The sequence below is a fragment of the Canis lupus genome, chromosome 16 (assembly GCF_003254725.2).
Source record: "Canis lupus dingo isolate Sandy chromosome 16, ASM325472v2, whole genome shotgun sequence".
Classification (NCBI taxonomy): domain Eukaryota; kingdom Metazoa; phylum Chordata; class Mammalia; order Carnivora; family Canidae; genus Canis; species Canis lupus.
The window spans coordinates 46,707,685-46,733,619 of record NC_064258.1 but is presented as its reverse complement, the minus strand read 5'-3'; the positions used below and the strand labels follow the sequence as shown (position 1 = coordinate 46,733,619).

Here is a 25,935-nt window from a genome sequence, read left to right as displayed (position 1 = left end):
AGAATCACAGAAACTGGGAGGCATTTTAGGGTTTATCTCCTCCAATCGCGCTATCTATAGAGGAAGCAAATTGAAGAACAGAGAAGTTTAATGACCGCCCTAGGTCATGGCATGAGCCTAGATCTAAATTCAGGTCACTGGACTTCAGGTCCAGTGCCTCTGGCACCGTATCACAATAAAGCGCATTGTAACAGCCATGGCAAATAGATTCCATCTTTCACGCCAACTCTAACAAACTGGTCATAACTGCCAAAATGATTATGTTGTGCAGGAAGTTTTAGAGCCTCAGTAAAATAATCTTCCTGGAGATCTATTCTGGGTTCTATAGCGTCTTTGACCTAGAAGCAAACTCAAAAATGACAAGCAAATTAAAGATGAGATTTATAGAGAAGAGTAGATTATTATCCTAGAAGAGAAAATGCCACACTCGGTTTATTTAGAGCTTTAAGGTATCTAGCTGGATTTCTTTATTTCCCCAGAAGACACTTCTTTGAGTTGTTTTTCCTCTTTCCTTATTTGCAAAGGGAGGGTGTTAGACCACAAAATCCTGAAAGCTCCTTTCAGATATCCCTCAAGGGCATCCAGAAATATCTCTGCTGATGAGATGACTGCTTTCTCTTGGGACCCCTGAGAAGGCTGAAGGCACTTTCCGTGACCGTGATGGTGAGCTAGAAAATACATCCTCATTCCTCAGAGTATTAAGAGGCTAGGGCTCCAGAGTCAAAGCTTTTTGGGAATTCAACTTAAAAAATATATATTAATATATATTAATATATATTTTAATCATGGTACAAAATGCCTAGCATATAAGTTAGCATTTTAACCATTTTTAAGTGTGCCATCCAGTGAAAGAAGCACACTCACAGTGTTGCTCAACCTTCACTATGATCTATGTCCAGAACAGTTTCATCAGTCCGTAGTGGAACTCTGCACCCATTAAACATTGACCTCCCCTGCCCTCCTAGCCCCAGCCCTCGGTTAACCTCTGTTCTACTTCCTGTCTCCACAAATTTACCTGATTTAGGGACTTGCTCTAAGTGGAATCGAAATATTTGTACTTTGGTGCCTGGCTCATTTCATTTAGGATACTGTTTTCAAGGTCCACCCAATTTGCTGCCTGTGTAAGTAGTTCCTTCCTTTTGGAGCTGAATACCATCCCATTGTATGTTTATAGCAATATTTTGTTTATTTTGTTTGGTGTAAATGTTGCTGCTGTGGGAATAATACTTTTTGTACCCAGTTCATGCCCAAAACCTTAGAATCGCGACATCATTGGAGATCATGGTAGAGATGAAGAAACAACGGCCCAGAAAGACCAACCCTCACTCATGGCAGCCTCAACAAAGGAGGTGCAAATACCACAAAACCGAAAACTTGAGTTCCTTCCTTGGCAGAGTCATGGTAAAATGAGTACACCACTTCCTACAGTCTTTGTTCATTTGTGGCAGGTAAGGGGAGTACAATTTTTTAAAAATATATTTTATTTATTTATTCATGATAGACACACAAAGAGAGGCAGAGATATAGGCAGAGAGAGAAGCAGGCTCCATAGAGTCAGCCTGATGTGGGACTCGATCCTGGAACCCAAGATCACGCCCTGAGCCAAAGGCAGACGCTCAACTGCTGAGCCACCCAGGCGTCCCAGGGGAGTACAATTTTAAAATATGACTTACTTTGCTAGACATCCAGTACTTGTTAAACCAAGTGGTCCAGTTATCTATTGTTTCATAAGAAACTACCCTAAATTTAGCAGCACACTGTTTTGTTAGGCTCGCAAATTCTCTGGGAATGGGGATTGCCTGTCTCTGTTCCATGATGACTTGCCCCTCAGCTGGAGAGATTCAGCTCGCTGGGAGCAGCTTGCACAGCTGGCCGCTGGAATCATCCGGAGATGTCTACTCATATGCCTGATGCCTGGGCTGGATTGCCTCAAAGGCTGGCTCAGTTTAGACGATTGATTAAGTGCATCTATACCCGACCTATCCATGGGTATTGCGCCATGGAGGAACCTGGGCATGGTTCCCGGTTTCCGCATGGTGGAACCAGGACGATCGTACTTCTTACATGGTGGTTCAAGGCTCTACAAATGAGTAAACCAGTCAACAAGGCCGAAACAGCATGACTTCTTATGAGCCAGCCTTGGCAGTCCCATATCACTTTCACTGTATTTTGTTGGTCAAAGAAGTAAAGCCTGCCCCCTTTCAAGGAAGAGGCACAAATCCCAGCTTACATGGGGAGAGTGTCAAGGAATGTGTGGCTGTGATTTAAAGCCACGGCACCCAGTGAATATTGCCCCCTTCAAAGTGGACACTGACTCAATGCTATCTTCTTCAAAGTGGGTCCCATTGGGATATCATGTACCTATCTCAATCCTGCCATCCCTGCTTATGGCTTTCTAGGATGCCTTTTTGGAAAGCCATCTAGACTCTATTGAATATCCCTGTGACTTCCTGGTGGTAGTGAATCTTTAAAGGTAGATTCAGTTTGGGAGAAATCCAGGGGTAGAGGTAGATGGATAACCGAACATTTATCAAACATTTTAGTGGACTGGTAAGGATGCACTGGGCGTTAGGGAGAGACATATCAATATAGAGTTTAATTTTTAGTTAAAAGCAAACTTGAAGTGTGACTAAAAAGCCCTAATCAGATTGACTCTCTTTTATGTCTAGCTATTCCCTGTGAAGATCCAAAAGGAACATATTAGGCACTATTTATATTTAGGGCAACAGCTCCCCCCATTCCCTACATCCTCAAAGGAAAGCCATTATATGGATAGGTAAATTCCGGCATGTTTGTTAAAAATACCATCATCTCCCACGATTTTTAAAATCATTTTTCAAGGAGGTAGCAAGTTAGTTGGACAGGAACCATGACTCCGTGTGTTTTCTTCTAAATCCACCCAAGTGGTGGAGCTGTGTCAGGGAAAGAAGGAATACATGCTCTACTCAGGCAAATCGCGCCAGATCAGTTTTAGTCTTATGTGGACTGTTACATGGGCTTACTGAACATGGCCTTGGGTTTTCTTTCTTTCTTTCTTCTTCCTTCCTTCCTTCCTTCCTTCCTTCCTTCCTTCCTTCCTTCCTTCCTTCCTTCTTTCTTTCTTTCTTTTTTTTCTTTTTTTTTTTAGATTTTATTTATTCTTGAGAGACACAGAGAGGCAGAGACACAGGCAGAGGGAGAAGCAGGCTCCCCGCAGGCAGCCCAGTGTGGGGTGGAACTCAATCCTCCGAACCAGAATCACACCCCAAGCCAAAGGCAGAGGCTCAACCACTGAGCCACTCAGGTGTCCCTGGGCTTTCATGTTTAAATATGAATGTTGTCAGCGAAGGCTTAAGCACAGAAAGCAGGATATCTACAGACCTTGGCTGTGCTGGCCTTGCCTCCTGTCTGGAGCCTTGTCCTGCAGGGATGTTGGGTTGCCAAGGCAACCAGCAGTCCTCTGTGAAATGTTCCCAGCCTTTCCCGTGAATACATAGACAATTTGTGTCTGTAGCTTCTGATCTGACTTTTCACATAAGCCTCGAGTAGTAATTTAGTGGTGCTCAGGTTGAACAAGGTGATTTCTGCCTCACAAACTAAGTGATTGCTCAGAGGCCAGCTCAATAGGCTGAGCACAGAGGGATGGTAAAACCCACACCTCCCCCTACAACAGTGATTGCAATACTCGTGTATTTTCCAAGAGCCCAAACTCTCTCATATTTTGTATCTGACTTGCCCAAAGACCCACCTCTGAAAGAACTTTTTAATTTGGGTGTCTCTTCAACTACACCCACTAGGACCCCTATCTCTTTCTCTCTCTTAAAGGTTATAGAGTGGCCCTTCTAGTGTTCTGGGTATCAGTCCTAAATAAAATAGGGGTCACCAAAATAAGTGGAAATGGGTGGAAGAGTCAGATGCATGCTCTTCTAAGATAGTGATCTGGTCAGCATGTTAGCCTGAGGTTTTGACCTGTCATGATTCTTCTAGAAAAAGGTATATCTCTGTGATAAGAGCACTGGGCTAAGAATTAGAGTACTGGCCTTCCCTTACGGCATGGCATTCTCATCTGAACCTTAAGGCACACCATCAATAAGATGGGGGTCATAAAACAAAGATGGGGGTCATAACACCGACTGCACAAGATTGCTTTAAAAGTCTTTTATAGGGGTTCTGGGTGCTCAGTTGGTTAAGCATCTGCCTTCTGTTCAGGTCATGATCCCAGGGTCCTGGGATCGAGCCCCAAGTGGGGCTCTTCACTCAGTAGGAAGTATGCTTCTCCTTCTCTCTCTGCCCCTCTCCTGCTCTTGTGCCCTCTACCTCAAATAAATAAATGAAAAAAAGCCTATTATAATATTTGATGCATCCTACAGGTATTTTTAAAAACTTTTAAGGGTAAGGGATGGGTGAAATACAGGATGGGAATTAAGCAATGTACCTGCTATGATGAGCACCTGGTGTTGTATGGAAGTGTTGAATCACTATATTTTATACCTATAACTTATGTTAACTTATGTTATGTTATACCTTATACTTATGTTAACCATACTGGACTTAAAATAAAATAAAATCTTTTAAGATGATTCATTTTAAGGACAGTATTAACCAAATGTTTCAAGTAAAAAACAAAAATTATATTTACCATATAAGCCTATAAAATAACTATAAATGAAAAAATAAATATAAATAGTTTTGACTGTTGTAGATCTTGAACAACCTACTGTCCTCTAAATATGAGAATCAGAAAATTAAATACACAGACTGATTCATATGAATGAATGGTATCTGAGGTTTATTTATTATATGAGCAACCCATGAATTAGCTTAGAATTATCCTGGAATAAGTAAACCCGGTTACATATAACTTTAGATGTTGGACACAGGGCACAAACAGAGGCAAGGCATTTGTGCAAAGCAGACTGGTTAGTCTGTTTGAGTCAGTTGAATCTATAACTTAGTCTAAAAGATCTCAAGCAAATTAGTTTCTTTATTTAAAAAAAAAAAAAGCCCTATGTAACAAGACAAATCTAGCCTACTTAAATCCACCTGAAAATTACAAATACTTCCTTAAGTCAAAAGAATCGTATCTGTTCCATGACTAGAGAATAAAAAATTAAATAAAAAACATTTTATGGGGCACCTGGGTGGCTCAGTTGGGTAAGAATTTGCCTTCGGCTTGGGTCATGATCCCAGGGTCCCAGGATTGAGCCCCCGAGTTGGGTTCCCTGCTCAGCGGGGAATCTTTCTTGTCCTGTTCCCTCCCCCAACTTGTGCGCTCTCTCTCTCTCTCTCAAATAAATAAAATCTTTAAAATAAATAAATAAAACTTTAATTGGGGTGCCTAGGTGGCTCAGTCAGTTGTGTCTTACTCTTTTTTTTTTTTTTTAAAGATTTTATTTATTCATGAGAGAGAGAGAGAGAGAGAGAGGCAGAGACACAGGCAGAGGGAGAAGCAGGCTCCATGCAGGGAGCCCGACGTGGGACTCGATCCCGGGTCTCCAGGATCACGCCCTGGGCTGAAGGCGGCGCTAAACCACTGAGCCACTCAGGCTGCCCTAGTTGTGTCCTACTCTTGATTTCAGCTCAGGTCTCGAGCTCAGGGTTGTGAGTTCAAGGTCCACATTGAGCTCCATGCTGGGGATGGAGCCTACTTCAAAATATTTTTTTTGTTTAATTAAGTTTACTTATTATACAAGGTTCTCATGTACATTTTTCCTGACAGGGGAGGTAAGGTGAGGCAAATCGGTCATTTAACCTGAGTTCAAGTGTTGGCTCCCAGAAGAATCAGTTATGTGTACTTAGGCAAATTACTTAACTCTTCAGAGCTTTGATCTTCTTATTCCTATAAAATAACTTTAATTGTGGTTACCTGAGGCTGTAATTTTAAGGACTCTAGACATCACTTTACCGCTATAACACCTTTCAGGACCTTTAGGTCAGCAGCTTAACCTTTTGATATTTTAGTTTCTCAATCTGTAAAATGGGATAATAGCACCTATACTATCCATATTGTACAAGGATGTCAGTTAATACAATTAAATAGGAGACCAAGTAGTAGACGTGTTCTGATGCTCCCAGGAGCCCTAACACTGCCAGGCTAGTGTACAACCGGGGACCCCTTGCTCTCCCACAGTCTCAGAGGCTCAGGCCACACCTGCCCTCCTCCTCTTCCTCAGCACCTCTATCCCATCCTCACTCCCAGCTGCCCCGCCTTGCCTCCTAGTTCACTGAGAATATTGAGGTGGTCAGAAAGTAACTTCTGCCCCAGAGCTGCCCCTGTAGCATCTGCACCCACGTGCCCTGTTCTGGCTTCATTGACTCCCCTCCGCCCAAACTCTTCGTCCATTTTCTATTTTAATTTCTGCTCTAATTTGAAATATTGCTTCTTTCTACTTAGTGTGGGTTTATCTGGCTTCATAAGGTAAAAGCTTACATCGCTTTTAGACCTTTCTTCTTTTCTAATATAAGCACGAAACTATACATTTCCTTCTAAATGCTACTTTATCTACATCTTGCAAATTTAAATACCTAATGCTTTTATTATCACTCAGCTCAAAATATTAAAAAAAATTTTCCTTGTGAATCTTTTTTTTTTTTTTTGGCCCTTAGGTTATTTAGGAAGGAGTTGTTAGATTTCCAAATATTTAGGGATGCCCCATATATCTTTTCATTGCAAATTTCTAATTTAAATCCAGAGATTTGGTCAGAGAATACATTCTGTACAATTTCAATCCTTTTAAATTTTTTGAGACTTGTTTTATGGCCCAGAATATGGTCTACCTAGCAAATATTCCAAATATTCCATATACACTTGAAGGTAATATATTTTCTGCTGTTACTGGGAATATTAGTCTACAAATGTCAACTAAGATAAATTTGTTGATAGCATTTTTCAAATCTATGTCCTCACTGGTTTTATGTCTAATTGTAATAAGGTTATCAAGAAAGATGTTTTGAAGTCTCTGACTGTAACCGAGGATTTGTTTATTTATCTTTTCAGTTACATCGTGTTTGGTCATGTGTTTTGAAACTCTGTTATTAGATGTCTAGGCATTTAGGATTATGCATTGTGTTCTTGATAAATGGCTTATCTATCATTAGGAGATATTTCTCTTGTTTTTGGCAATATTCTTTGTCCCGGAGATATCGGTCCTAAGGTCATCAAGAGAGGAGTGTTGAAGTTTCTGGCCATCAGTGAGGATTTGTTTCTTTATCTTTTCAGTTCCATCAGGGTTTGTTACATGTATTTTGAAACTCTGTTATTAGATGACTTCGCATTTAGGATTAAGTATTGTTTTCCTGATATACTGGCTTTACTTATCATTAAGAGATATTTCTCTTATCTTTGGCAATATTCCTTTTCCTGAAGATTACTTTATAGGATATTTATATAGCCACTTGAGCTCTTCTCTAATTAGTACTTTCTTACTATATCCTTTTGTACCCTTTTACTTTTAACCTGTTTGTATCTGTATATTTAAAATGCATTTCTTAAAAATTTTTTTAAAAATAAAATGCATTTCTTATAGATAGCAGATAGCTGGACCTTGCTCTTAGCTCTGTCTTTTTATTGGAGTGCTCAGGCCATTTACATTTAATGTAATTAGCCGTATGATTGAGTTTGGATCTATAATCTTGATATTTGTTTTCTATTTGTTCTATCTGATCTTTGTTTTCCTTCTTCCAGATTAGTGTATTTTTTAGTACTTTATCTTCTTTATTGGCAATTACTTATACTTACTTGGGTTCTTTTAGTGTTTGTTCTAGTTTACAATAGTATTATACCATTGCATATGTAATGAAAAAATATATAGGGGCACCTGGGTTTTAAAATTTATTTAAAAAAAATAAACAATTGTCTTTTAATAAAAATTTTAAAACTAGAAGAAAGTCTTCAAATAACTTCTTACATGTTTATCATTTCTGGCACTCTTCTCCTTTCTTTCTTTTTCTTTTTCTTTTTTTTTTTTTTTTTTTTACCCTTTTCCTTTCTATAGCACCAAATTTCCACCTGTTACTCCTTCCCTTTAGCCCAAAAGACATCTTTTTTTTTTTAAAGATTTTAAAAAATTTATTCATGAGAGACACAGAGAAAGAAGAAAGAAAGAAAGAAAGAAAGAAAGAAAGAAAGAAAGAAGAAAGAGAAAGAAAGAAAGAAAGAAAGAAAGAAAGAAAGAAAGAAAGAAAGAAAGAAAGAAAGAAAAGAAAGAAAGAGGCAGAGACACAGGCAGAGGGAGAAGCAGGCTCCATGAAGGGAGCCGGATGTGGGACTCCATCCCGGGTCCCCAGGATCAGTCCCTGGGCCGAAGGCAGGCGTAAACTGCTGAGCCACCTGGCTGTCCCAAAGGACATCTTTTAATATTGATTGCAGTATAAGCATTCTGTTAACAAATCCTCTTAGCGTTTCCTTGTCTGTATGTGTTTTATTTTTGCCTTGTCTTTGAATGATATTTTCTCTGGATATAGAATTCAAGATCAGGGATCCCTGGGTGGCGCAGCGGTTTGGCGCCTGCCTTTGGCCCAGGGCGCGATCCTGGAGACCTGGGATCGAATCCCACATCGGGCTTCCGGTGCATGGAGCCTGCTTCTCCCTCTGCCTATGTCTCTGCCTCTCTCTCTTTCTCTCTCTGTGACTATCATAAATAAAAAAAAAAAAAAAAAAAAAAAAAAAAAGAATTCAAGATCAACAAGTTTTTTTTTTTTTTTTCTTTCAGCATCTTAAAGATGTCATTCCATTGTCCTCTGACAAAGATTCACCAGAATCCCTATGCAGATTTATAAAGCCCTTTACCTTCATAGTGTCCTCCTCTCTGGTACTCCATCTTGCAAATTGTTCTAAATGCCTTGGCCTCTTCAAACTCTGATCTCTATCTGACTTAAGTTGTTCCTGATAAGAAATCTGTTGAGTTCTTATGTCTGTTCTTCTGTGTGCAACATGTCTTTTTCTCTATTTTTATACTTTTCTCTTCATCAGATATTTTCAATATTTAATTATGATGTGATTTGGCCTGATTTTCTTTTTTATTTATCCTTCTTGGGGTTAAAAGAGCTCTTTAAGTCTGTGGGCTTATAGTTTTTATTAAATTCAGAAATATTTGAGTCACTATTCCTTCAAATATTTTTGCACACCTCTTTTTTCTGGGACTCCTGTTACAAATATGTTAGACTGCTTGATATTGTCACACAGTCATCGAGGCTCTGTTCATTTCTTTTTTTTCTGGTATCTATCTATCTATCTATCTATCTATCTATCTATCTATCTATCATCTCTGCTCCTGTTTGGATAGTTTCTATTGCTATATCTTCCAGTTCATTAATCTTTCCTTTTTCATAGCCTAATTTGCTATGAAGCCCATCCAGTGAATTTTTCATTCAAAATATTGTATTTTTTTTTACCTCTAGAAGCTATAGTTATTTCTTTTTAAAAATATATCTTCTATTTCTCTCCCCATCTTCATATTTTTCTTTAATTCTTGGTCTGTTATAGTAGCTATTTAATATTCTTGTCTGCTAATTCCATCATTTCTGTCATTTCTCACTCCTGGTTATATCAATTTATTTTTCTCATAGTTATGGGACACAATATTCCACTTCTTCACATGCCTAGTAATTTTTTATTGGATTTTGTTTGCGTTGAGTGTATGTATAGATTTTGTCATCTTTTAAAAAATAGTATTAGAGTTTATTTTGACAGTTAAGTTACTTGTTTAATTCTTTTATGTCACGCATTTAAGAAATGCTAGAATAAGGCTAGAGTTACTTTCATCTAGGCCAGTTAGTGACTGAGGCTTGATAGTTGACCCTAACTATTAAGGTATGACTCTTCTGAGGCCTCTGTTGAATGCTCCGAGTGTTCAGCCAGGGCTTTCCACTCTAACTGGTCAGGATTCAAACATCTCCCAGCCCTGTATGAACTCTGAGAATTCTTCTATTCATTGTTCCCTCATAGTTATTCTTTGTCCAATATATTAGAGGTTCACACTGGGCATCCACAGTCCAGTATTCAGCCAAAGATTCACCATAATCCCTATGCAGATTTATAAAGCCCTTTACCTTCATGGTGTCCTCCTCTCTGGTACTCCATCCTGCAAATTGCTCTAGATGTCTTGAATTCTTCCATCTCTGAACTCTATCTCCTCAACTGAGCATGACTATCTTACCCTGCCTGAGTTCTTCCCTTTGTCCTGCATACCAGAAAGTGCCAGCAGGCAGTCTAGGTAATTACAGGGTTCACTCATTTACTTCCCTTCTCTCAAACATTATATTCCTTCCTAGTGTTCTAGTTCTTTATGGAAATTCCAGTACCAATTCCTCCTTCATGACCAGAAATTGAAGCCTTCTATGTAACTATCTAAAGCTAAAACCTCCTTTTGTGTATCAGATCCCATATTTTTCACCTATTGGAAGATGTCTTTTTGGCAGTTCTTCCCTGTATCTGCCAAGTTATCAAATTTTTGTTCTCCTGGATCATTCCCACATATAAATGTTTATGCAGTAACTTTCTGCATATAAGCAATAACAAAAACGAACAAAAGCCTTCTTTTACCCCAACTTCCCCCGACAGCTATCAGTCATTAAGCTGCTTCTCTTTGTAGAAAAACTCCCTGGACCTGCACTCTCTTGGGGTTTTTTTTGTTTGTTTTTTTGTTTTTTGTTTTTTGTTTTTCCCCACCTCACTCATCACTCCTTTTTAATATCCTTTGCAGGATCCTCCTTCTCTCTCCAATTTTCTTAATACTAGAGTATCCCAGAATCTTGGCTCTCCTTTTTCCTCTATATACTCTCATTTCCTTGGTGATCTCATATAATCCCGTGGTCTTAAATATCATGTATTTATCCCATGCTGACAACAAACACATTTGTATCTCAAGTTCAGACCTCTCTCCTAAATGCCAAGTATGAATATATCCACTCAGATATCTAAGAGAAATGTCCAAAGTTAACATATTTAACACTGCTTCTACCTTTAGTATTCCTCGTCTCAGTTGGTGGCAATTCCATATGCCAACAGCTAGGCCCAAAACATTCCTGATTTCTTTATCTCACACACATTACACACCTATTAGGAATTCATATCGATTCTACCCTCAATATATACCCAGAATCTAAACACTTCTCACTATCTTTCTTGTTGCTACTCTAGTTCATGCCACCACCATCTGTCTCCTGGATTACTGCTATATCCTCCTAACACGGTCTCTGCATCTACCCTTTAATCCACTACAAATCCAATTTATATTTATTTTCAACCTGGGTTAGATCATGTCACTTCTTTGTTCACAATTCTCCAGTGACTCCCCATCTCATGCAAAGAAGAAGCTAAAGTCCTTAAATGATAGCCTATAAGTCCTTAAATGATAGCCTGATCACCCTATGTGTTCAGTTTCCATTAACTCCCTGACTTTGTCCCCTCCCATCAATATGCTCTTCACACCCTTCTGTCCAGTCACACTGGTCTTACTGTCCCTAGAACATGCCCCTCCTTACTACAATGTAAGTTCTAAAGATCTCTGCATGCTTTGTTCTCTGTTGTATCCCAAATACATAACAAAGCCTGGCACAATAGTAGATTCTGTGATAAATAACTGTTGAATGAATGACCACAGAATTACCAGGCATCCCCTGAAAAGAGTGAAGGAAGGTGAACTATCTCATCTCTTTGACTCCAGAATAGGGGTGGGTAAACTATGCCCTGTTGACCCAGATCAAACCCACTACTTGTTTTTGCAAATAAAGTTTCATTTTAACCGTGGCCAAAGACATTTTTTGCATGCAGTCTGTGGCTGCTTTCCCATACACGTGATACCAGAGGAGTTGAGTAGTTGCTTTAGAAAATGTTTGGTGCACGAATCTTAAAATAGTTACTATCTTGTTCTTTGTGGGGAAATTTTGTTGATCCCTGATCTAGAATTCAGAAAGAAAGAACTCAGCTAGTCCCTGTTGCTCTGCAAAACTCCAGCCACTGAACCCAAAGGATGAAACACACTCAGATCTGGGCAGATGAGCCAGTCCCTTGGTACCATGCAAAGATGCGACAACCTACTCTGGAGGAAGAGTTAGTCTAGAGATACTCTATCCCACGCACAGGATTCTGTCCATGGAGGCAGCGAAAAATTGCCATGTCTGCTCATACACATCACCATTGAGAAGATGAAGGAAGTTAGCTCTATTTTTTACATCTACATCAATTAATCTCTCAAGAGTTGAAAAGTTTCCCCTAACTGCCTATTCTTTATCATGTTACCACAGAAGGGTCATTTATATAATATTCTGTGACCAAATGACTCATTCCAGTTCCTTAAAATAGAATCAGCTGTCATCTATCTTGTAGACAGGGCTTCTCAGAACACTGACTGGCACCATGGGTGAGCTCAGGGGGAGGGAGGATGTTCAGCAGGTGCTTCTGCAGGATGCTAAAAACCCAAGCTTGAAAGAAGTGAGGGATGGACTGTGAGACCGCTTCCTTGTCTATAGTGGGCAAGCAGGCCCTGGCTGGAGGGCTTCCTGAGAATGTTGTCATGGCACACAGGATGACTTAGGGCTGGGACTTGCCTTGGACCTGTCTCAAATCCCAGCCTCCCTAGGGATTTCTTGGAATTGGAAGGACTCTGTATAATGGAGCCAACTGAGAGCCATGCAGTCTAGATTTATGCCTCTGGTACTGGCTGGAATAAGATCAACCTCTTGAGTACCTGGTGACCCTGAACCCATGAAATGTGGAACTCTGCCATCTTTGCTCTAGTTACTGGGGGGAAAATATTTCCACTTCTCCAGTTCTCAGGCCAAACTCTCCCTCTGGTTACATCCCCCATGGGCTCCTCCCTCAAGGAGAAGGAAATAAAATTCTCTAATGTGATGAAGAGAAGGCTACAAAGCATTCACCAGTCAAATGGTCCCCAACAGATGGTACCCAACCATCACTTTGTAAAAGAAAACAAGCCCATATAGACTTCAGTGCAAGGCAAGGACCTTAATTTAGGGATAAATTCCACCTGGCAGCCACTGAAGAAGCCAGAATAGAAACTGATTTGAGGAACATTCAAAAGTGTCTGCATACCAGAGAAGAAAGACAAACCTTGAATCACAACCACAGCAACTTATTTCTCAGTTCAGGTCTCTCTGGTTGGCTATGGAATCCTTAATTTTTTGGAGAATGTTAAGCCCAGGAGGGTTCTGCTAGAACTTTGGTTTATAATCTTACTCCAGTCCAGACAGCTGGGTTGTAGAAATCTCTGAACTTCCTTCTGACTCCATGTTTCCAGGAATGACTAAAGGAAAAGGAAAATCAAGGAGGAAAAAGAAGCAGAGGGCTAGGGTAGATCTCTAGTCCCAGGTACCCCATGTGTTGCCCTGGAGTTTACCCCTTGCCAGGGTACAAATCAAGATGGGGCTTCTCGAGGTGGATGTTACTATTATTATTAATAGCAGTACTTACCAGGAGGCTGTGCATCTGCTAACAGGAATGTTGAGAACAAGAGAAGTTTCAGCAGAACATTTCAGAGGCACCTTTGCTAGGTGGATGTCTCTTTTCCTTAGCTTGGATGAAAGGAGAGGAGTAGGGGAAACAACTCAACGGATGACCTTTCTTTGATGTATTATCTGAAAGTCAAGAAGAGAATAATCATGGAGGCTCTGATCTAACCCCCTTTCAAGTCTCCTCTGTGAGATAGTAAGAATTCACAATAATCTATTGACTGATACACAGCAAAATTAACTTTTGAAAGCTTGGATTTAACATGTGTTAAGTAATGGAGTTAATAACCTTTACAGAGTAGGCCACCGAGCCCTTCCAGGGAGGAAGTAGAAGACACCACAAAGGAATGTTCTCAGGGACACACAGATACTCTATTTTTAAAGAAGGTGTTGAAATGCCAGTTACCTTGACCTCAGGAAAAATACTCATGTATAAAGTTACATTGAATTTGGACAGGAAAACTAGGGTCATGACTACTTGAATGTAACCCATCACCTTCTATGCCACAGGCAGGACTGATGACATAGCCTGTGCCCTCTGTGGGGAAGCCTCCCTCCTCCTGGGAAGGTCACTACCCCCTCCCCCCCCCAGAGGAGACCACCATAGTAGTGCTCAATAGGAATATGTTTTCAGGAACTCTGGTCTCTCCTGAAAGTACCTCTACCTGCAGCAGGACCCTGCTCCTGTGTCCCCACAGGGACATCTCATCCAGGCCAGGTGCCAGAACCTTCTCTGGAAGGATGCAGCAGCCCCTTTCCTATGGGAGAAGATGAATCGTGTCCTGGTAAGTACTGCCATTAAAAACAATAGCAATATCCAGCCCCTTCCTTCCTTCCCATGGGAATCCCAGTCTCCTGTGCCTATGGGATCTGGTAAATTCTACAGTGTGGGGCTGCGGCCACCTGTTGGTCTGGCTTCTGCTGGCTGTGAGCGGGCAGGGAAACCAGTCACGTTCTGGGAGAGGAGAAGTAAGAGGGTGGAGCCTGTGGAGTGCTCATTTCCAAACCAACAACCAGCAAGCAAGCAGCTGGCATCCTCTGGAACTCACCTCATTACCAAAAGCGCTACCTTCTTCTGAGCCAAACTGTGAGGACTGTCCATTCCTCTAATCAATGTGATTTGTACCTACTATGTCCATTTGAATTTCAAAACACTCCCTTCCTTCCAATTACTATAGAGTTCCTCTGTCCCCTGAGAGTGAGCTGAGGGTGAGCGCATGTGGCCTCAGCTTCTCCCACCACGCAGGACTTTCCGTTTGTGTCTGGTGCTTCCTGACAGCTCCCCGGTTTCCCGTGTCCTGGGCTGACCCATAGGACGTGTAGCTGCCTGGCTTCTGATGAGGTCAGACTGCCCTCCTGGGTCTGGCTCCATCCCGAGGTTTCTCCCACATAACGCTGTCCGTCTCTTTCAGAACAAGCCTCCAGAACAAGCCAGCAATGTGCCTGCCATTCCTTGACATGGACAAAGTTGAGAGAAGGCCACAACCACCTTGGATTAGAGAGGAGAGGAGGTCCCCTCTCATCTGCCCATCTTGAAAGGAATGTGGTTATGCCCCTCCCACACGCAGGAGAAGGGACTAGAATCTTGGTACCTTTGAGCTAGAAGAGACCTCCGACTTTCACAGAATGAGGAGACCAAAGCCCACGGCTCAGGTCAAAGGCCTCAACTTGGCCTCTTGACTCTTCATCTATACTCTTTCCACTGCATTAGACTGTCTCCAGCTTTTCATTGATACTCAGTTCATCTCTTCATTCTAAACTCTTCTGGCTCACAGGGTACCCCAAAACTGTAAGAGGGAGCGAAGTGTCCAAGTGGTGCTCCAAAATGGGAGGGGCCAGGAAAGAGGCAAGATGGATTTCTTCCTGACCAGGGTGGACAATCAACAGCTTGTCTTGCAGAGCCACCATCCCCGAGCCTGGCCTCAGCCCACACAGCACCTCACACCCAACACCCTGACCCGCAGAGATGGGAGCCTGTTCTACTGTCCCAGAGGGAGGTGGGCTTCATAGCTGGGTGAAAAAATGACCTCAGTGGAAAGAATTCTTCGGTGATATCTCATGTCTTTGGGTTTCTACAAAGTTTTTAGTTCCTTATTCCTTGTCTGACATGTGACGATGACCTTTCATTTACCTGGCCATGTGTTTTCTAGAGTCCTGATGGCCCAACAGATAGCACCTTTGACCTGCTGACCCCTCTGATTTGCTGTATGTCTCTGGCCCACTCCGGAAACTCATACTGCCGGCTTCTGGGCCCTTCTCCAGGCTGGCTCCTCACCTGTGCCTCCATCTATCACAGCAACGCCTGCCCTGCCAAGTTCCTGACACCTAGTTGATCTCTATGCGGGTTTGAACCAGCCTGACCTCAGACACACAAGAACAAGCCTGCTGTTATTTTGGCTACAATCATGTCACTTTACAGTACTGTGGAGACACTTTACGCAAAGCCTGACATGTGCACTGCAGACTTTCCAAACAAGGTCGCTAGGGAGCGTTTGAGGTCTGTTGGGTTTTTTTGTTTTGTTTTGTTTTACCAAAAAGACTGGAAAATATTAAAAAGTTAGATTTGGAAGCGACATTAAAAATGCTTCAGTTCAGCACTTCCCAAAGTGAGTTCTAAGGGAAAATAAAGGGGGACATATATTTGCATCTATTCCAGGTATTATTCAAAGAAACAGATTTCCGTGGTCAAATGAATCTGGAAAACACTACATATGATAGCCCGTTCATGAGGATTAAAAACATATGTTAGCAAATTCAAGGTTTGGGCAAGTCCTCCTTCTGAGAAACCTCTTGAGCTTTGTTCAACTCAACATTTCCCAAGTTAATTATAACAAAGAACGCTTCTCTTCTTCAATGTGTATTACTCCGGTACAGGTAGTGTTCTGCAGAATCCATGCCAGGAAATGTGGCTCAAGTAAGTTCAAACCCCCCTTTTGCAGAGGAAAAGATGGAGAATGAGGTTCCAGAGGCTTGCTTAAGGTCACACGGTTAGTACGAGCTAGAGCTGTTTCCAGAATAAGACTTCCAAATTCCCATTCCAGTGGTCTTTCCACTAAATCCTGTCATTTCTTTCTTTTTTTAAATAAATGGATTCCTCTGGGAATTCCTTAAAACAATGAGTATTCTCAGTGCTCTTGAAATGCAAGGAACACAGCTGTGTTCACATTGTGCTTCTGGAATATACATTCTGCAGGGAAGTGAGAAGAAAACTGACTTTTTTTATTTAAGGTAATTAATGGGGACTAGATCAACTTTTTAAAATCCAGCATAGGAACTAGTTGACGACAGCGGGTATCCATCACTTAAAACAGCAGGTAATGGTCTCCGTAATTTCTGCACACGGAACTTCTCAAGGGCATTATGCTAAGTGAAAACAATTAATCTCAGAGGGTCACATACTTAATGATTCAATTTTGATAGCATTCTCAAAATGACAAAATTATAGTGACAGAGAACAGGTTGGTGGTTGCCACGGGCAAGGGATAGGGGAAGGGAGCAGGAGTAGGGGCCATAAAGAAGCACAAGGGACATCTTCGTGGGGGTGAACTAGTTCTATATACTGGCTGTGGTGGGGGTTACAGGAATCTGTGTATGTGATAAATTGGCCACCGTGGCATCAGTGTCAGTCTCCAGCTCCTGATCTTGTGCTATCATTATGTAAGCCGTAACTATTGGAGGAAACTGGTTTGGGAACCAGTACAAAGAACTACTTGGTCCACTATCTTTGCAAATCCCTGTGACTATCATTCTTTCTTTTCTTTCTTCTTTTTTTTTTTTTTTTTGGACTATCATTATTTCAAAATGCAAAGTCTATTCACACACGTATTTATACACACACATGCATGCACACCCATATGTGATCCACATGATAACATGGATGAGTCTCAAATACGTCATGCTAAGTGAAAGAAGATAGGCACAAAAGGCTGCATTCTGGATTTCATTTACATGGCATTCCAGAAAAAATGAAACTGAGGGATGGAGAATAGACTTGGTGGTTTCTGGGGATTATACGGTGAGGCCTCACGAGGGAGCTTGGGATGTCAGAACCGGTCCATGTCCTGTGTGTTGTGGGGGCGCGTGTGTTAAAACTCATGGCACTGTACAATCAAAAAAGAGTAAATTTTACCATATGTACGTTTAAAAAGAAACCTTAGAAAATGGGTTTCCTGTCAACTAGAAAATTTCACGTCTTTTTAAAAAAATATTTTATTTATTTATCTGAGAGGGAGGGAAGAGAAAGAGACAGAGAGAGAGAGTAAGGAGGGAGGAGCAGACGAAGAGGGATAAGCAGACTTAGTGCTCTGAGTGCAGAGCCTGATGCAGGGCTTGATCCCACGACTCCGAGATCAGAATGTCGAGATCACTACTGGAGCTGAAGTCAAGAGTCAGACGCTCCACCAACAGAGCCACCCAGACCCCAATCTCACTTACATTCCAAAAACTATTGTGATTACGTTTGCACAAATTACACATTTGGTTTTCATAACTGAAATGCCGATTGCAACACTATTCAAAGGGGGAAAGCATCCCCCGAGATCATGTGACTGAGTACAGGATTAATTTTACACTTAATCTCTTCAGGGTTTTAGATTATGGCAGGACAAATGAGAAGCTTGGACGGCATTTGGTTTATTGACCAGCCAGCTCAAAATGCAGCTGGGCGGTTACCAAAGCTGGAAAGATTAATTATACCATGAAATTAAAGTCTGAACAGATTATGGGAAAGCCTACATGAAACCAAAATAGGGCTTTGGCAAAAACAGAAAGAAAGAGAAAGAAAAAGCTCAGGAATCAATTCATTCCCTGTTCTCTTGAAAATGTTCTCAATCAGCTCTCACAGCAGCTCAGGTGTATGCTCCATATCTAGCTGTGAATTCTTGGACTTGTTTGGAGTTTGGGAATGTGATATGTTTGTCCTCCACCCCACTCCACCCACCCCTTCCCTGAGAGCCTCTTTTAACAGGTTTACTTATTAACTCTTCAGCTTCTTTTTTTTTTTTTTAATTTTTTTTTTAAACTCTTCAGCTTCTGTTCAATGCTTTCACACCTGGGAATATATACTAACAATAGGAGAAGACCAGAATTAATGCAACCATAAACTAAAATCCATGGGGGTAGGTAACTGCCAGATAAACCACTTTGAAGTTCTCAAGTTATGTTCTCTTACTCAATATTTGCTTTACGTTATTTTGGGCTTGGTTCCACATCTGAAAGTTTCAACTCTGAAGTTGTAAACATATGGGTTTCAAAATCAGCTCATCTTTTCATGTCTGCTTAATCGTTCAATCAACTTTTCGCAGTTCTCAAAATTTCTCTCTCAGCATCCCTGTATATAAACATTAAAAAACTGAAATTCCAGGTGCCAGCTGGTGTTTAATCATCGATAAAGATGGAATCTGGGATCCGGAGGCATGTGCCGTCTCCCACCTCTGCGGGGTGGGGGGTGCTGCTCCCTCTCCGTCTGGGTCTAGCACAGAGCTAGTGCTGAGACTCCTTTCTCACTTAAAGGTGGAACTTTCTAGCTCTGAGTTCAAAGTGCCTCGAACAGTGTCGACTGGAATCACGCTATAAAATATTTATCACTTGGTTTTTTTGACTAGTTCAGAGAGGCCTATCCCGTGGGCCTTTGATTTTCATTTTTCTTTTTCTTTTCTTTTCGTCTTTTTGTTTGTATTTTTCACCTTACTTTTTATTAAAGTAATACAGCGTGAATTTTAAAAAGCCAAACAGTTCTATAACATTTGTTAGGATAATAGTTCCTCTACTACCTCTTCTCTAGAAGAACCACTTTTAAGCTTCTGAGCTGATACTTTTTGTACTGACCTCTCCACCTCTAAATAACATGGTTAGGTGGCTTTTGAAGGGTAGCAGGATATGTCACTGCAGATGGGACTATAGGAGCCTGGGACACGCCACCCCAAGGCTGATGCTTTGGTATAATGGTGATTTTGAGCTGTAGGCAAATACAGAGAGAGGCTTTCTCTGAACTCCCCTCATCTGCCTAAAGACAGATCCTCCAAAAGAAACTCAATTGTCATGAATCCCCTCACAGGAGTGTCATTAACCAGCGAGAACTGACTTTTGTCACAGGAGAGGAGCCTAGAAGTCAACCCCACACTCTGACAAACTTTGTCATGAACTATCACACCTCCTATCTATTCTTCCAAGGGCCCATTCATCTTTCCTAAAAATAATTTCCTCTCCCCTTTCCTAAGAGGTCTATGTTCTCCTCCCCTTTCCCGATGAAAATGGCATTTAAGTTGGAATTCTTTTAAGATTTTATTTATTTATTTATTTGGGGGGGTGGGGGACAGAGGGAGAGAGAGAAGTAGACTCCTCGCTGAGCAGGGAGCCTGATATGGGGCTCAATCCCAGGACCCTGAGATCATGACCTGAGCTGAAGGCAGACACTTAACCGACTGAGCCACCTGGGCACCCCTTAAGTTGGAATTCTTAAGCCACTGTGGGAGTTACTCATTTGTCTTTGGGTGTCTCCCATGTGTCCATGTGGTGTGCATATGAATCAACTTCTGTTTTTCTCCTGCTTATCTTTCATCTCGCTCTTCCTATCCCCTTATCCTTCCAATACAGTTATGTCATCACTTTTTGTTAGATCTTTTCAGTAACTATAATTCATATCATTATGACCATGTAAATGCTACTCTGAACTAAGTGTAGTAAACTACAATGACTTTGACTAACCTGAACAACTTTTTTTTTTTTAATTTCCCTGGAGATTTAGTATAGTAGTAGTCATAGCATTTACCACGAATTGAAACACAAACTCTCATTCAATTATGTAAACATCCTCTGAAGACATTTAGAGCATCCCATATTTTATCAATCTGATCTTCAAGAAATGCTTCCCAGATTCTCTGCCACGATTCCGTCTGGATTGTTTGTTCTCAACAACTGGGGTGGAACTGTCATCCTGGGATTGCCTTTCACTATTTTCCTAAGGATTCCTTTCACTTCCCTTGTTTGGATCTCCTGTTTCCTGATCTTGGGAAACAGACTGGTTTCTTGGTTTTTCTCTCTTGTTTTGGTGCTTGGTTTTGGTGCTTGGTTTTCTCCCTTGTTTTGGTGAAGCAATACCCTTTGGTAGATTCCTGGTAAAGGCACAAGGGAAATACAATTTTTGAAACACTGCCTTTCTAAAATGTCTTTAGTCAATTCTCATGTAATCGCTGTTCTGTGATTCTAAGGCAGGAGTGGTTTTTCCTCCCAAGTGTTGAAGACAGTGCTTTCTCACCTTCCAGCCCCTCATACTACTGTTGAGAAAACTGATGACATTTTAATTTGAACCTTTGTGGGCTTTTTTTGCACTCCATTTTTTCTTTTCTCTCTTTCCAAAACTCCTGTTATTTAGATACTAAACCTTGTGGATTCATCCTCTAACTTTTTACTTTTTTTCTCTTTTATGTCATTCACTCTATTAACAGGGAGAGTTCAATTTTATCCTCCAATTTATTAAGTTTTTCAAAATTTCTCTTTTGTTTCTGAATGCTTAAAACTCCATTCTCTTAAAGTTCTGTTTATCTACCACTCTGTCACTGTTTCAAGGTTGAAATATTTCTTCTTGTCTCACCAAAGATACTACCAATAGATTTTTATTTCTTTTCGAGCTTCTTTTCTTTGACTGTCTCTGTTTTTCTCATGTTGCCTTTTTAATGTCGATTTTTAATGTCGATTTGTCTTAGTCTGGATCTAACGTTAGGGTTTCCTCATGTGTGAATCTTGGTCATGCTCATAAGAATAAGTTTGTGGCTGGGGCTTTTCAAGAGCGAACCTCACTCAAAGGTCACCTCGCTGAGCTGTTTCACTGGGGAAATCATAAACAATATATGTAAGATTTTCTTCTTGGGCTCATCAGATTCTCCAGAGGACTTTCCAGTCTCCTACTTGAAAGACAATGGCCTGGCTGCCAGTATTCTGGGAGCCAAGGAGATGGGGAGGACTTGGGTATCAGAAGCCAATAAAACTGTAGTTAGTCTGTCTCCCACCTCCATTCCTGCCTACTCTCTTCCAACCCAGAGATCTTCTGTTTTCGACTGCAGAGAATAATCCTCTAATTTGAGTGTGGGGGAGGCCAAGTGTCTGACTGCATAAATTGGAGAAGTTGGTCTGGGGATCAAATTGCTCCTTAAAAAGCTTTCAACAAATCCTCCTTCTTTAGACCTCTCCCTTGACTCCCATTTCCAGAGGTGCTCAGTGTTACCGGGTCACAGCCTTTTTAGAGAATTTCTGTGTCAATCCACTTTCTTCACTGCTGATTCAGGATTCAGCTTCCTATACCTGCTAGGTATAGGAAATCAGCACTTGTTTATTTGCTTTCCAGATTCCAAACATTTGCTTTGATTTTTTCCTTTCCCATTTTCCCCTTTCCAGGAAAAGTCTCTTCTATTGTGGTTTCAGGGAGCTATCAGAAGAAAGGGATGCAAGAGGTGCATTCAACCTGCTACCCTTCCATGGAAGTCACCATGTAACTAATGTTAGTTGCTTGAAAAAAGCAAAACACAGAAACAACAAGAATATAGAGCCCTGATGTAGGAAAAAATGTTCTGTTGATATTGGAATATAAACTGAATCCTATTAAAAACTTTAAAAGCAGTAAAGATAAACCTTCTGATCTTGAACTAGTGAAACTTTCTCAGCACCGAGGGAGTAAATCCAGGAATTAAAGTAAATGTTTAAGGCATCCTGGCATGTAGTTTATTACCCTTAAGGTATTTGTTCGGCAGTTCCCAAATGTTGAGGCTCTTCCTTATAATTAACTCTCCCTGATGCTATCTGTCACTTTCGCTTCCTGGTTGCTCCCTAAAAACCATATCTGTGTGTCACTCTAAATATCTTGAGGTAGGCAATGTAGGATGTTCAAGGATACCTTTCCTTAAACTTAGTCCAGAGCCAGTCCTTAATTGCCACTCCTTAGTTCCCTCTTCTTTGGGCCCAGTTACATTCTAGAACCAAGGATCTTGCAAACATAAGGAATACCAAGTCTTACAAGTATCATGGAATTATCAGAGGCCTCCCTCACCACCCACTCAACCTGGATGGCTCAGCATTTGCAGTGAAATTAATCCCAGGAAGGAGGCAAGCACTCCTTTGGCAACATAACGTCAGGAATTTTATTTCTGCAAGAAGTAGAGTCAAAGCTATATTCATAGGAAGAACATGAAATGTTTCATGTAAGACTAGTGTGTTGATGTTTGGAGGAAAATTACATATGTTGGTAAAATGTGTTTTCTACTAGGTAAATTAAAAAGGAAATCAGCCTCAGCAATTGTAGATGGAAAGAAGACAAATTAGAGACAAATTTTCTATTTTCCCCACGTATGGGACTGGGGCACCCATATGCTTTCACTCAGCAGAAACAGTACAGAGGAAAATTCTCACTAAGATCTAGCCAAAGCCTGTACTGGCAGAGAGTGCAAGTCACAAGGTAATAGTGGGTAGTATGCTCCTTTAATTTGTGCAGAGGGGTGGAACTTTCCAGGGAGGGAGAGGTATGCATGCTGGTTTGAGGAAGGCCTAAAGAAGACAACCTGGAGGAGAAAGATGGAGTTTAGGGGAGAAAGAGTTAAGAAAAGAAGGAATGCCCACAAGGACACCCCCTGCGAACATGGAATCCTGAGAGTAGAATGAGGAAATGAAATAGCTTGCACCTCCTGTTTCCTTCAAGCACTTAGATCATCAAGGTGCAGCTTGGGATCAATCACAGCATGTGAGTTCCCATGAAGAAGGATCTCCTGGTCACCTGTCAAAGCATCAGCCACAGTTTCTCAAGCCTGACAGCTACAAAAGCAATTCACCTAATCCCCTGCCCACATACATGCACCCAGGAGAAGAGCGGGATCAGGGTAGAGGAGGAAAATACCTTGGAAGTGGAGGAGGAGAACTTTGTTCCTTTTCTTCCTTCTTCACTAAAGATTCCATCCATTCCATAGTACAGAAGTTCTACTGGATATCCTGACGACTCTGTTTAGTCCTGAATTCACAATGGAAGGCCTGCTTTCTGAGGTTTGGGGTTAGGCTAGAGGCATCCTGGCTACCACAGCAGAGTCTTGCATTTGCATTTATGCTCCTACCGGAAATATCTAGAGTCCTTTTCCATATGTCCTTTCATCTGATTACCATCACAACACGAAGTGGTTAAACATTCTAACAAGAAATCCACAGCTCATTGCAGAGAGCAAAGTCTCCGTGGGGTCAGAATTATTAGTCACTAGTCAATTAATCAGAAATATACCCTCCTGTCAGTGGCTACCATCCAGGAGATGCTCTAAAGGGCTCAAGCAGGAAGTTATCCAAGAGCTCTTGCTCTTTCAGGTAAAAGGAGTATAAATCAACACCCCCTCTAGAGCAACTCAGTAGAGAGTAAAGAACACAGATGCTGGAGAGACCTTACATTAGAAAAAGAAGACATTCCTTGGATACGTCACCTACTCTATCAAAAGGGTCAACCTTGGGGTGCCTGGGTGGCTCAGTTGGTTAGGCATCTGCCTTCGGCTCAGGTCATGAACCCAGGGTCCTGGGTTGGAGCCCCACATTGGGCTCCCTGCCCTGTAGGGAATCGGCTTCTCCCTCTCCCTCTGCTGCTCCCCCTGCTTGTGCTCTCTGTCAAACAAATAAATAAAATCTTAAAAAAAAAAAAGGTCAACCTTCCATAGAAATAAATACCCTATAATAGTTACCTTTTCTTGAAACACATCCTGAGAACTTTCCACATTCCCCAAGTTGCAAACACTAGCACAGAACACAATTACCTTTAAGAAATGTACAAGGAGGAGTCTACACACAGTGGTGCTGGAATATGGGAGCTCATCCATCTGTCACATGACTCACTCCCTGTACATTGGTCTCATTATGCCCCCAATAAAAATTTATCAGCTAATTACTACATTCATAAACCTTTGGTGTTGTTCTTAAACAGTGAGAAACACAAACATTAAATCCTCAGAGGCCAAGATTTGACGGTAATTAAGATCTGTATTTATAGCAATAATCAACCTCCTGTGGAACAAAGAGCAGCACAGTCTGCCAATATTCTTATGAACCACACCATAGAATGACATGAGGCAGAAAGCATCATGCAGCCCCAAGACCAGTCCCTGGGAAAAACCTGAACACAGGACACAATCTGCGATTTCATGGACAGTATGAATTTCACCCACAGTATATACATACACATATAGCAATGGGGCTGCAGGAAAGGCTTTGGGTTTGACGGTGAGGAGATTACCAGTAACTGTAAACTGATTCAGTGAGAGGTTAAAGATCTGAGAGCATTGGCAGGAGATAGAGAATATTCTGTTGAGAAGCTCCAGGTAAAGAGGAGAATGAAATGAAGAGGCTTTTGTGTGGGGTTAGCAGGACTGAAAGACAGCTTTGGGGGAGCCAGGGAGTGGAGCAGGTAGATGGAGGGAAGCTGGGTGACAGTGCCACTCCCTACCACAGCCCTGCACACAGTAGGACAAAGCGTCCCAACAGTCATGACCCTACAGATTATTGTCATGTGGGTCAGGACAAGCATTTTTAAAAACAGCATTGAGATAGAATTATCATGCCATCAACCATACATATTTAAACTGTATAACCTTATAACTTTGGGACATATGCATATTCCTATGAAACCATCACCAAAATCAAGATAATAAACATATCCATCATCCTCAAGAGTTTCCTCCTCCATCTTTGTGGTCCTTTCTCTCCCCAGTCACTCTCATCCCCAGGCAACTGCTCATCTGTTTTCTATCACTGTACATTAGTTTTCACCTCCTAGAATTTTATATAAATGGAACCACACAGTACATATACTTTTCTGACTGATTTCTTTCACCCAGAATAATTATTCCGAGATTCACCCGTGTTGTTGCAAGTATCAATAGCTCATTTCTTTTCAGAGCTGAGTATTATTTCACTGTACGGATGTACCTCAGTTTATCCATTCACATGTTGATGGGTATTTGGATTTCCAGTTTGGGGCTATTCCAAATAACGCTACTGGGAACACTGAAGCCCTGGTCCATATAAGACTTTGGGTGGACATATGCTTTTATTTCTCTTGGGTATATACCTAGAGATAGAATGACTGAATGAGATAGTAGGTTATGCCTAGCTTTTTAAGAAACTGCTGGACTATCTAACAAAGTGGCTGTAATATTATATATTCCCACTGGCAGCACGTGCGAGTCCCCACTGCTCCACATCCTTGCCAACACCTCATGTGATCAGTCTTTTTAATTTTAGCCATTGTGACATGTGCAGTGCTATCTCATTGCAACTTTAATTGGCATTCCTGTTGGTGACTATTGACAGTGAGCATTTTTTCATCATGGGACTGCCATCCATGTATCTTCAAGTATCTTTTTAGCTCCTTTGCCAATTTTTTTTAAACTGGGTTGTTTCTTTTATTATTGAGTTTTGAGGGTTTAAAAATATGTATTTGGGATATAATCCCTCTGTTAGATAAATGATTGGCAA

The 25,935-nt window shown here is 41.2% G+C and overlaps 1 long non-coding RNA gene across 1 annotated transcript; it reads left to right on the top strand.

Moving 5' to 3' along the window:
• Positions 1 to 983: 983 nt before the first annotated feature.
• On the top strand, positions 984 to 16,505 carry LOC112675223 (uncharacterized). Its single transcript, XR_003145822.2, has 4 exons — positions 984 to 1,121; positions 1,241 to 1,448; positions 14,148 to 14,234; positions 14,862 to 16,505. It is a non-coding gene; the product is annotated as an uncharacterized LOC112675223 (long non-coding RNA).
• Positions 16,506 to 25,935: the final 9,430 nt, after the last annotated feature.